Source organism: Asparagus officinalis, chromosome 1, assembly GCF_001876935.1.
Source record: "Asparagus officinalis chromosome 1, Aspof.V1, whole genome shotgun sequence".
In the NCBI taxonomy this organism is placed as follows: Eukaryota; Viridiplantae; Streptophyta; class Magnoliopsida; order Asparagales; family Asparagaceae; genus Asparagus; species Asparagus officinalis.
Window position 1 is genome coordinate 67,736,771 of NC_033794.1, and position 12,314 is coordinate 67,749,084.

General features: G+C 33.2%; 1 long non-coding RNA gene across 2 annotated transcripts; it reads right to left on the bottom strand.

The window, feature by feature from the left end:
* Window positions 1,331-5,960, bottom strand: LOC109825599. 2 transcript variants are annotated; one of them, XR_002243040.1, is made up of 4 exons: window positions 4,440-5,960; window positions 4,257-4,360; window positions 2,628-2,667; window positions 1,331-1,443 (listed from the first exon to the last, which is right to left on the bottom strand). It is a non-coding gene; the product is annotated as an uncharacterized LOC109825599 (long non-coding RNA). The 2 variants fall into 2 exon arrangements; XR_002243039.1 differs by having other exon boundaries at window positions 4,257-5,954.

Below are 12,314 nucleotides of genomic sequence, written 5' to 3' on the forward strand. Positions count from 1 at the left end.
CCCCGCGCGCCGCCGCCGACCTGGATTCATTCTAGAAAGCCCTCTGGTAGGTTACGCCGTATCGAACCCGGATGGAGGCGGGCCGGATTGCGATGCGGGTCGGCGTTTGGATTGCGGCCGATCCGATAAAGCAGGGGAGAAGAGGTTATGTTTGGGTTCGGATTGGGGGAGAGATAGGGGGAAAGGAGAGGTGAGGATTTCCATTGGGAAAATGAAGCTTTTAGATTGAGTTCTGAGTTTTTTTTTTTTCTTTCCTTGGGGGGAGGCGGGCGTGGAGGGGATAATAGAATAATAATGAATATTAGAGATGTTTTTAGAGGGCTGAGGCTTTTTTTTTTCAGAGAGAGAAAAGAGACCGCGTGGGTTGAAAAAGCGCCCGAGGCTACTGGATCAGAGCGACCTGAAATCTATCAACACTAGTATGTACTCCGTGCAAAGCACGGTAGGTTATTTTTTCTAGCATTGTATTTTAAATTTGTGTCTCTCTAAGTTTTAATACATTTGATTTACTTATTATATACTTCAAATAAAAAATCATAAATCATATTAAAATATATGTTACTAAAAATATTGTCATCTAGTGCTTTTACATTCTTCCTCTAAAGAATATATGGTCAAACCTCTATTTTGCCTTGTTTAAGAATGAAATATTTAATATATTACTAAATCAACCGAATATTTTTTTAAACCGAAACAATAGATATCACTAATGGAAAGAAATTGCATTGTTTCGCCTCTCATCGTGAGAGCGATCAGTTCAAAAGTGAGACATCCCTCGCTCTTACAAAAGGATCTAAGAAACAAAATGCTATTACACTATAAATGTGAGCTGATGAACATGTAGCTCCTGCATAAAATTACAAAATACAAAATACATTCTACAAAACCAATCTTATCCGCCACCACATAAAAACATTATGGGCCAAATTTCAAACATGAGAAGGCAAGCTCATATGAATCCCTGTTGCATATGAAACATCCACAAACTGGAAACCATAAATCCAGCGCCCAGCATGAGAAACAACCACCAGGCCATCATCCATAATTACATATATCATTTCGGCTGGAACATTCAATCCAACAGCCGAAAAAAGCCAAGAATACCCTATGCTACAGTAATTTTGACATGAATGCATCACCATTTCCAGCAGCATGAGCCAGGTCCTGCTACAATGAGTTTCAGAGTGCGCTACTGCCATTTCCAACAACATATCCAGCAACTTTTCCAGCAGCCAGAACAATCCAACATATTGCCAATTGTCATGGCATCCATTCCCATCAAGAAAAAACAAAACCAACAAAATTCGAAAAGCAGGGCATCCGAAATACAGGCTGGAAAAAACAAAATAAAGGCAGTATCATTGTTCACAGAAAGACAATACAAAACGAATGCCTTCCTGTCATTACATAAAATGCGTCATGTTGCTTGCATCATTGCATTTCCTGTTCAAAAAGAGGGAGAGTACTGAACCAAACATTAATTTGATTAAAAAATAAAGGAGATTATGACATCTAAAACAATTATCTTCTCTATTTCATTATCATCGGAGAACCAACAGAAAGGACAGGTTAAACAAATGATAGTAATCATCTCTAATACTAAGAAAATAAATGACTCTAATCATTTACTTAATAAACAAATGATACTAAAGAATAAATTGAAATCTTTAAAAGTGGATACAATTACAATTCAATACATCATAGAGATACATAAATATATAAATAGATTGTTGGATCTATGAATGATATAGGAGTGATATAATTAATGCTTTGTGTCGTATCATATCTAGAAAGATGGTTATTTTCAGTAGTTACAACAAAAATAAGTAGCTAATATTAATTAAGTCTTCAATATATTTTCTCTAACATGTTCTAAACCCACCAACGTTTATATCAAAATGAGAGAGTTTAACTAATAAATTAAAAGTGAAAGAGAACTCATCATTTAATTTGGAGTAATAAAAATTAAAGTCCTATCAGATTTTGTTTTTTAAACCGTTCAATTGGAAAAAAATAGTAAAGAGGTTAAAATAGCAAAACCCAGATTCATGAAGACTATACATGAGGCACTGTTGTGATCTACGTTTATATTGTCAAATAATTTACTCAATGTCAAGAAACTATTGCTAATGATTCTCCTTGTTTTGCAGGACATTGGTATATATAGGCTTTGCAATCAGACAACATGCAACATGAAAACGGCAACATGACAAACTACTTGGATTTACTCAATGTCAGATTTCTTAATAAAGATGGTAAATAACAGTGAAGATAAAATCAAAGGCTAGACTTAAGAAGAGTTTTTCGAATTATCTGATGCAGTGAGAGCATATTTTCTTGAGTGAATTATGAATGTAATGAATGTATTTGTATTATAGTGGGAACTTGGAGGGAGAAATATGAGTTTGGAGGGAGAATAGATGATTTCATTAGCTTGGTTATATTTGAATTTCAAATAGATGGTAAAAGATATTTGAGGGGATGAAAAAAATTATTTTAATATTTATTTTTTGAATTAAACCACTCAAATTGTACATGGTTGTATTTCCACATTTTTTTCTAAATATTGGAAAAAAAACTGAATATAATGGAATATAATATTAAAAAAAGGGGATGGAATATAATACCTAATAAATTGAGTTTTGTTAGGATCAAGGAATCTTCAACCTACAATTGTTTTAAAAAAAGACAATAAGTCAACTAAATATAAAATGGAAAAAAGTCAGAAAGCAATGCATATTTTGATGACATATTAAATACTCGATAACAAATGAAAATTAGGGAAAACAATTGCATAACGTATAGCTTCTATAAGTACAGAAACTAATTATATCAACTTAATTGACATAAGGTTCCTTAAAGGACATACATGTAAAATGATCTCCGAGCAGACTTTTTAAATATCACCTCGCTTAAGAATGACAATTAACTAACCAATCCTGAATAATGATGGCTATGATGTAAGCTTTTGTGCCTTATGCATGTGATAAATACTTCTCCTAAGCCTATTTGATGAAATGCACGTAGGATGTGATCAATATCAGAACGCTAATTGGAGATTAGAGATAACTTGGAATCAAAGAATCGTCAACATGGTGATGCTAATTTAGCATTTATTGGAAGTTAAATGATCATGCTATCTTATACATGCAATAAATATTCTACAACTCTTCCAACCTAACCTTCTATGGAAATAGTAAAAGAGGGAAAGCTTAGATATATCATGATAAAGGTTGTTTTACTTAAATTTCAACTATCATCATCTTATATTTAAATTTCTAATCTAAACCAAGTAACTACAAACAGAGAAGGAAAAATCAAGCAATTCTTTTCACCACAAAAAATGCTACAGTGATGATGTGATTAAATATTACAGTTTTGCAACTTTCATAACCTATAACTCCATAAACATTAAGTGAAACTGTAAGTGGATGTCAATATGTATACTGTACAATGTAGACAAATTTGAACTATAAGACAATTTCTTTAATATACGTCAATTTTCTGGCTCAATGAAATTGTACCAAATAATTTCAAAAATGCCTGAAAATATTGTGAGTGTCTTTGAGACTCATAATACTTAGCTTTTTGAGCTTGTGAGAGCAAAAAAAATTCTGCATTCAGAAAATTTCAAAAGTGCTTTGATATGTAATTGCTTAGTGTCCATAGAAAATAACAGAAAGAGGCTAAGATTTAGAGTCAGTGCCATTTTTTACCTGATTTGTAGTGTGCAAAGCATTGTGAAGTTGGAAAAAAGCAAGGAATATATTGCAATAAAGCATTGATTAACATAATTTAGCCTCATGATAAAACACCACATTTAGAACTAAAGCATGAATTAACAATCAATTGTATTTGATTAGCACTAATCTTTAAATTGACAATGGAAAAAGAAGAAATAAGGAAAATTATCTTTTGAAGGACGGGATTTCAAAAAAATAATTCTATTTGAGCCAAATTACATGAAAGTGTATGTTGGTGGGAATTTGGAGGGAGAATACATTGATTGAAGGCACGATAGTAATATTTGAAATTCAAATATACAATGAAAGGCATCTGAGGTGATGGATACCTATTACTATATTGTATAATTTTTGATTTAAGAGCATAAATTGTAGAAACGTCTTAATTGCTGAACTATATTTCACTTTATAGCTTTGTACCTGATTTATGTAATTATAAACTCGGTAATGATTAAAAATAATATTGCATGTGCTTTGTAATTATGACTATGAAATATGCATATGAATGTGTACCTGATTTGAGGCACTACTTCCCTATTACATGATTTGCAACAGACTTGTCCTGAAGTTGATTGTTTTTTTTTTTGCACAATCTCGACATCCAACATAACGCCAATCTAGTTCAACATTTCATATGAAAAAGTAGTCCTATAATTGCAGAAGATGGTGTTATCATTTATTAAATAGATAACTCACTAATGTTAATATGCAATACAACTTCATAAAGTGGTGTTTGTGAAGCCTTTATTGTTTCTGGTTGAGTATCAGAGAAAGAGACAGATGCCGTCAACAATTGCAAGTTATGCTCACTATGAGTATTCCTGCATGTATAATGAATAAGTTATCAGTTATATAGATAGTTGTTAACAAATGCAAATAAGGAAAAACAATTTGATAATAAAGTAGAACAATAGACTTGAGAGGAGATTAAAGAGGGAGAGAGGATAAATTGAGTTTTGTTAGGATCAAGGAATCTTCAACCTACAATTGATCAAAAAAAGGCAATAAGTCAACTAAATATAAAATGGAAAAAATGTCAGAAAGCAATGCATCCTTTGATGAAATATTATTAAATATCAAACACTCGATAACAAATGAAAATTAGGGAAAACAATTGCATAACATATAGCTTCTATAGGTACAGAAACTAATTATATCAACTTTCATAACCTATAACTCCATAAAAATTAAGTGAAACTGTAAGTGGATGTCAATATGTATACTATACAATGTAGAAAAAATGGAACTATACGTCAATTTCAGAAGTGCTTTGACATGTAATTGTTTAATGCCCATAGAAAATAACAGAAAGAGGCTAAGATTTAGAGCCAGTGCCATTTTTTTACCTGATTTGTTGTGCGCGAAGCATTGAGAAGTTTGAAAAAAGCAAGGAATAGGCTACATTCAAGCATTGATTAACACAATTTAGCCTCATGCTAAGACATTGATTAGAACTAAAGCATGGATTAACAATCAACTGTATTTGATTAGCACTAACCTTTAAATTGACAATGGAAAAAAGAAGAAATTAGGCAAAGGATCTTCTCAAGGACGGGATTAACCAAAAATAGTTCTATTTGAGACTTTAAATGAAAGTGAATGTTGGTGGGAAGTTGGAAGGAGAATACATTTATTGAAGGCACAATAGTTAATGAAAATAAATTTGTATTCACATAGAGTTTAAATGAAAACCATTCAATGTTAATGAAAATTGTTACTCAGATCCAAATTTAGATTTGCAAAGGAAAATGGTTACTCCCAAGATTTCTAGGCCAGTAATGCTCTACATTATCAGTTCTTCACATGGTCATGCTAATAAAGTTGCATCACATCTTTTTATCTTGCTATTTGGTACCCCTTTAGATTCTAGAACTCCTCAACGCCTTTCTACAACTAAATTATCCCTTTTATAGTATCCTAAATTCGTAAAATATGCATCAAAAGACTTTTACCTTGGATATCTTAAGTTTAATAAACTCATATGTCTGTCATATGTAAAAGTACCTAATGTAATCCTCAGTGAAGTCTAAGATGTGGTATGTTCTTATTTTAGTTACCCTTAGCAATTTTCAACCATGGTTTCTAGTCTGACATATGTCCTTAACCACATCAATGTAAATACTTGAAGCTTATTTCTTTTCTAATCCACCAATTAGTTTCTTAGGGACCTAATAATTTTTTGGCCTAAATCAATGACAACCACATGAAAATATATTTGATTCTAGAAATTTCAATACATTATTTTAGCATGTAAATAGCATCCAATGTCATCTTACCCATATGAAACCAAATTTTTTTAGATGGTATTTTTTTTCCTTCTCCCGTAAACCATCCTCAAAGAACAAACTCCACGAAATTTGTCTATAAATTTGATTTCACACTCCTGATCATAGCACAGTTAGAAAAAAAAATGATTCTAAAAGTGTTCTCCTTTAAATTTTGATGAAAAAAGAATCACATCTGAAGTGTCAACTTATACTCACCATCTACAATTGAACAATTTTACTTAAACCTAACAATTCAAGAAAAAGATTCGATCTTTTGGCAACATACCTCAGCAAAATTGGTGAACTTATGATCCCTGTTGACCACCAACCTATGAACCTAACAAATTAAACAAAAAGGATAAATATTAAAACAAAAATCAAAGAAAATGTCTAGGTTTATGCAAAGGGGAAGAGATTAGACCTCGTATTCGACCTTGTGCTTCTCTGATTATTCGAGAGGGACGTAGTATTTAGCAAGCCGAGTTCATGATGCCCATGACCTTGTGCTACTCCTCCACTACTGGTACTTCACTGATCAGGCTCTTCGAGGTACCTAACAAAAACCCTAATTTTAGATTTCTTTTTTCCTTCAAACTTTGATTTGGTTCCTGATCTCAGCTGGAATCGACATCTGGAGCTCCGGCTTCGCCCCGCTGGTGATGACGTCAAGAGCGGAAGCCCTGATAGAGGAGCTCCGGCGGGAGCGGATGAGAGAGGAGATCCTTGCGAGACAAATCGCTGACAATAGAATGATGGAGGAGGAGATCATGAGGGAATTGGAGTTTGAGAGGCAAATGGCGATGAGAAGGTTTGGAGAAGAGGAGATGGAGTCTAGGGTTGGCATCGGAATGGGAGAGAGATTAGGGCCTGGATTTATCTCAGAGAGGGAAAGATCGCTGTCTCGTGGGAGGGCCTGGATTTATGACGAAGAGGGGTGTGTTTTGAATTTTGAATTTTGGGCTGGTAGGGACAGAGGGGTTTGAGCTGATACGGGATATAGGCGTGAGAAGAGCGAGAATGGGAGGAGAGAGAATTACTGTTCAATTTAGGGGGGTTAGACACCTAGAACTTAAAATTAGAACTGTAATAATCTGTGGGATAAAATTTTAAGGTGTTAGTCACATAAAACTAAACCTAGAACAAAATTTTAAGGTGTTAGTCATATAGAACTAAAACTAGAATAAAATTTTACAGTGTTAGTCAAGCAGAACTTTAACAAAACTAGAATTGAGATAATTGTACAAAATTATCCCTTTTTTTTTCTATACAAAAATGAGAGTTCTAGTCTCTCAAATTATTCCAAGTTTTAGCTTGGAACTATGTGGTAAAAAACTAGAACTCGTATTTATTTTATTATTTTTTATTTTTTGGGGATATAAGTAAAAGAACCTGAAATAAACCAGTTTATTGTAGTTCCTAAGTAAACTAAGATATATTATTTCTATTCAATATATAGATGGATGTGGAAATGCGGTTAGGTCTCATGTTTATTTAGAGGCAAAACACTACCCTAATCTCGATTGGCCTGAGAATGGAGGAGGAAAGATGATGCATCATGATAGTCTATTAAAAGGTTTTTGAGTAAGTTGATGATGGTTTTTGCATTAAAGGAAGCATAAGATTTGAAAAAAAAGGTTAGAATTCATGGCAATTTCCTATGATTCACCCGCTTTCAGTATTTAACACTATTAGCTGAAATTGTTTCAACCATGCATATGCATTACTTTGATGTTGGAGTTGGGTCTTGCGATATATTCATGATTGATTCTCATACCTGCTACAAAGCTTCTAAAAAATGCAAGCCATAAAGAACATAGAACATTGTCATGCTTATGAAGGGATCAAAGAGAAGCATACAATGCATCATCTGGGTATCAAAATTCTAGTTAACAGAAGTCATGTAAGTCTAATGAGTTGAATCTAACACTACACTGATCAAAGCACAAGTAAGAGTCTTAAGACTAAGAAAACACTTAGCAAGTAGATCTGATATCTTATTAGATTTTCTACTTAAAGATTAGAGTTATAAGTGCATTATTATGAATGTACACAGAAGCTTATTTTTGTAATAAAACTACCAACCAAGTACATTAGAGTTATAAGTGCTTTATTATGAATATACACAGAAACTTATTTTGTAATAAAACTATCAACCAAGTACATGATCACTATAAGACAGTGTATCTTGCAAATCACTAATCCAATGTTAATAGCAAAATGCAACATGGAAGAGAAACTAATTGTGGACCAATTTGAGGAAACACCACAGCAAAATACAAAAGTAATATAACAAAGAAACTTTCATTTTTACCAGATAAATTTTCATGATATTATTATGAAATACCATTATGAAACACTACATCTTTTGCCTTATTTTTCTTGAATCAGATTACATTTGCATCTAAAGCCTAGAAAGCAAGATGTAAAAAATAATTGTGATACGCGAATACTAAGGTAATAGCAAAATAGACCAATATCATAATGAAATACCCAACATTACAAAAGTATAAATAACAGGAAACTATCATTAACAATATTATAGATAAGTAAATTTTAAAGTTTCTGATCCTCATTTAAAATACATGGTGAACATCAAAATTATAAACATGTTCAACAATAAAATTTATTAAAATCAAGAAATTAAGCAAAAATCATAGTAAAAACCATCACCTGAAACTGATCGATACTCTCAATCACTGATTCCGTCACGCACGTCATTAGGATGTTGTCATCATAATAATTATTACCTATTAATAATTAAACCAAAAAAAAAGAAATACCTCGGATCAGATTTGAACAAAATAAAGAAGATTTCTCAAATGCCTAGGCAACGGCGGCGGAAGATATATTGGATCACTATACAGAAAAGGTCCAAAATAAATTTCACAAATTCCAACAGAAAAGTTCCAAAATAAAAAAAAGTTAGGGTTAGAGTTTTGACCGGACTCGAGGGATGGGTAGAGGAGGTGGCGGTGGCGGAGGCGGCGTAAGAGGGCGTCGGCGAGGTGGGAGGGGAGGCGATCCAGGGTTCGCTTCTGACGTCGCCATGTCTCGACGATCTCTCTGCAGGACCTCGCAGATTCGATGCAGAGATTTGCGAGAGATGGACTCGTCTTCCTCTTGCTTTGATTTTTCTCCATTTCCCCCCTTTTCTTGCTGATTAATTGAGACTTCCAGATCAAGAAATGGGTCTGAGAATGGTGGCCGTTGATGATGACGAAGAGAGGAGGGGAACTTCTCTGGTGGAGCTTCGGCGACTCTGTTCGACGATCGTCACCGGGGGCAAGGGAGGACCGCCTCAACGTCGATTTGAAAGCGGACGCTGCCATTGATTAAGAGATCGAGGGAGACTTAAGGTTCCACTTTTAGGGTTTTTTTCGAAAGAGATTCAAGAGGAGTGGGCTTCAAAGGGCTCGTGACGGAGGGATAATGATTTTAGCTTTTTTGGATTTTTTCAGCGGAGATTTGAATTTCAAAATTTTAGCAGAGATTTGAATTCCCAAATCTGTTTCTCTGTGAGGGAAATATGTCAGTGAAATAAGTGGGCTCCACAATGAAATACTGTTCAATTTACTGTTTGATGAACAGTGATTCTCTGATCCTCCTTTTTGTATAAAGGAGTAGATGCGTGGGGTTTCGTTTCTTTGAAAGAGACCGGTGATTTCAATATTTTTCTTGGGAAAATTGCTTCTATCCCCTAAAATTAAATTTTATTCAAAATCAACTTTCTTGTTTCTAGAACGCCCTAAAGTATAATGCCAACACATACCCACTCAAAATATATATAAAATTCTAAAACTACTATTAACTATGCATGTGACCACTTTTTTTTTGGATTTTTGTGCCTCACTCTCCCTCATCCCTTCTCTTTCCCCTCTCCTTCCCCACTTCTCTCCCTCTTGAAAAAATTCTTTATTTTCCCCTCTTCCCCTCTCAAACTAGGGTGATATTCAATTTTCTCTATGGTGGCTAACAAAAATTCTGTATCAAGAGGTCGATTATCATTCTCTTCTCCAGTTGTGGTGTCAGATCTGTCATTATTTGATTTGGGATCTAGACATAATGATCATTGTGAACATTGGTGGAGGGTATAAACAGAGAGAGTGAGATAAGATAATTATTATCGAGTTGTAAATTGTTTGAATTTCAAAGAGCTTACCTCAACTATTAGAGAGTTTGTAAAATAAAACTATAAATGTTTACTAAAAAAATTTCATGTTTTATTAATTTTTTGTTTGTAGGTACAACTGCGGGATTTACATGTACTTATTCATGAAAGCAATACTAGAAGGGGATGGTGTTTTGTAGCTTACACTAGATTATTATACAGCATGGTTGTTAAGCTTATGCATTTATTGTTAAGTTTTCTCGTCAGTTTTTAAGCTTATGTGATGGTTGTTATGCTTTTTTGTCAATTGTTAAGCTTGTGTGTTGTTTGTTTATTTTTTTCATTAGTTGTTAAGCATATGCATTGGTTGTTAAGCTTATGCGTTTGTTGTTAAGCTTTTTCGTTAGTTATTAAGCTTATGCATTGGTTGTTAAGTTTATGTGTTAAGCTTATGCGTTAGTTGTTAAGCTTTTTCATTACTTAATATGCTTATATGTTGGTTGTCAAGCTTATGCATTGGTTAAGTTTTTTCGTTAGTTGTTAAGCTTATGTGTTGTTTGTTAATCTTTTTCGTTAGTTTTTAAACTTATGCATTGGTTGTTAAGCTTATGTGTTCGTTGTTAAGCTTATGCATTAGTTGTTAAGCGTGTGTTGGTTAAGTTTTTCATTGGTTGTTAAGCTTATACATTGGTTATTAAGGTTTTCGTTAGTTGTTAAGCTTACGCATTGGTTGTTTAGCTTATGTATTTATTGTTAAGTTTTTTCATGATTAACAACTGATGAATATTATTTAGCTATTTTCTAGATTCCTCCTCTTTCTATTACTAAACAAAAAAAAAACTTAACAACAAACATATAAGCTTAACAAACAACACATAATATTAACAACCTACAGAGAAGCTTAATAACCAATGCATAAGCTTAAGAACTAACGAAAAAGCTTAATAACGCATAAGCTTAACAGCTAACGAAAAAACTTACCAACCAATGCATAAGCTTAACCACTAATGAAAAAACTTAACAATCAACGCATAAGCTTAACAACTTACGAAAATATTTAATAACAAACAAATAAGCTTAACAACTAATGGAAAAGCTTAAACAGCAAATACATAAGCTTAACAATCAATGCATTTAACAACTGATGAAAAACTTAACAACCAACACATAAGATTAACAACTGACGAAAAAGCTTAACAACCAACACATAAGATTAACAACTGACGAAAAAGCTTAATAACTAATGCATAAGCTTAACAACTAACGCATAAGTTTAACAGCCAATGTATAAGCTTAACAACTGACGTACAAGTTTAACAGCAAATGCATAAACTTAACAACTAACTCATAACATTAACAATTAACTCAAAAGGTTAACAACCAACTGCTTAAGTTAACAATTGACTACAAGTTTATAATTGTATTCAAATTAAGGTATATATCTAACATAATAACCACCACTACAATATAACATATGAGGAAAATCGTTTACAATTATTTTCAAAACAAATACATTGTAAAATCGGCGAAATAATCCACAATATGACATCTAAACATCTCCTTCGAACTCTATTGGTTCATTCTCTGCTCGTGAGAAAAAATTACCATCGTTCACAATGATCCTTACATCCAGATCCTAAACCCAACAATGCATGATCCGACACCACAACTGGAGAAGAGAATGGCAACTAACTTCCTGATACAAAATTTTTGTTAGCCACCATAGAGAAAATTGAACCTCACCTTAGTTTGAGAGGAGAAGAGAGAAAGATAGAAAAATTTTCAAGAGGGAGAAAAGAATTAATGATGGAAGGGGTTGGGTTTAACAGAAGTAGGGAATTAGAGGGGACAGAGAAGGAATGAGAAAGAGTGAGGCACAAAAAAAAAAGAATAGTTACATGTATTCAAGGGTAGTTTTGAGATTTTATATTTTTTGAGTGGGTATGGGTTGGCATTGTACTTAGGGGGTTCAACAAACAACAAAAATGATTTTGGGGTGAAGAGATTGTGGACTAAGTCTTGGGAGGTAAGCAAATAAATTATTTAGGGCTAGAAGCAATTTTTTCATTTTTTTTAAGTAACCATGAAGCTAATTCTACTAAAGTGCATCAAAAATAATTTGATTACTATAGTTTAGACTTATAAGAGAGTCTAAGAAAGTGGTGTGTGTGTGTGTGTGTGTCTGTCTTTATATAT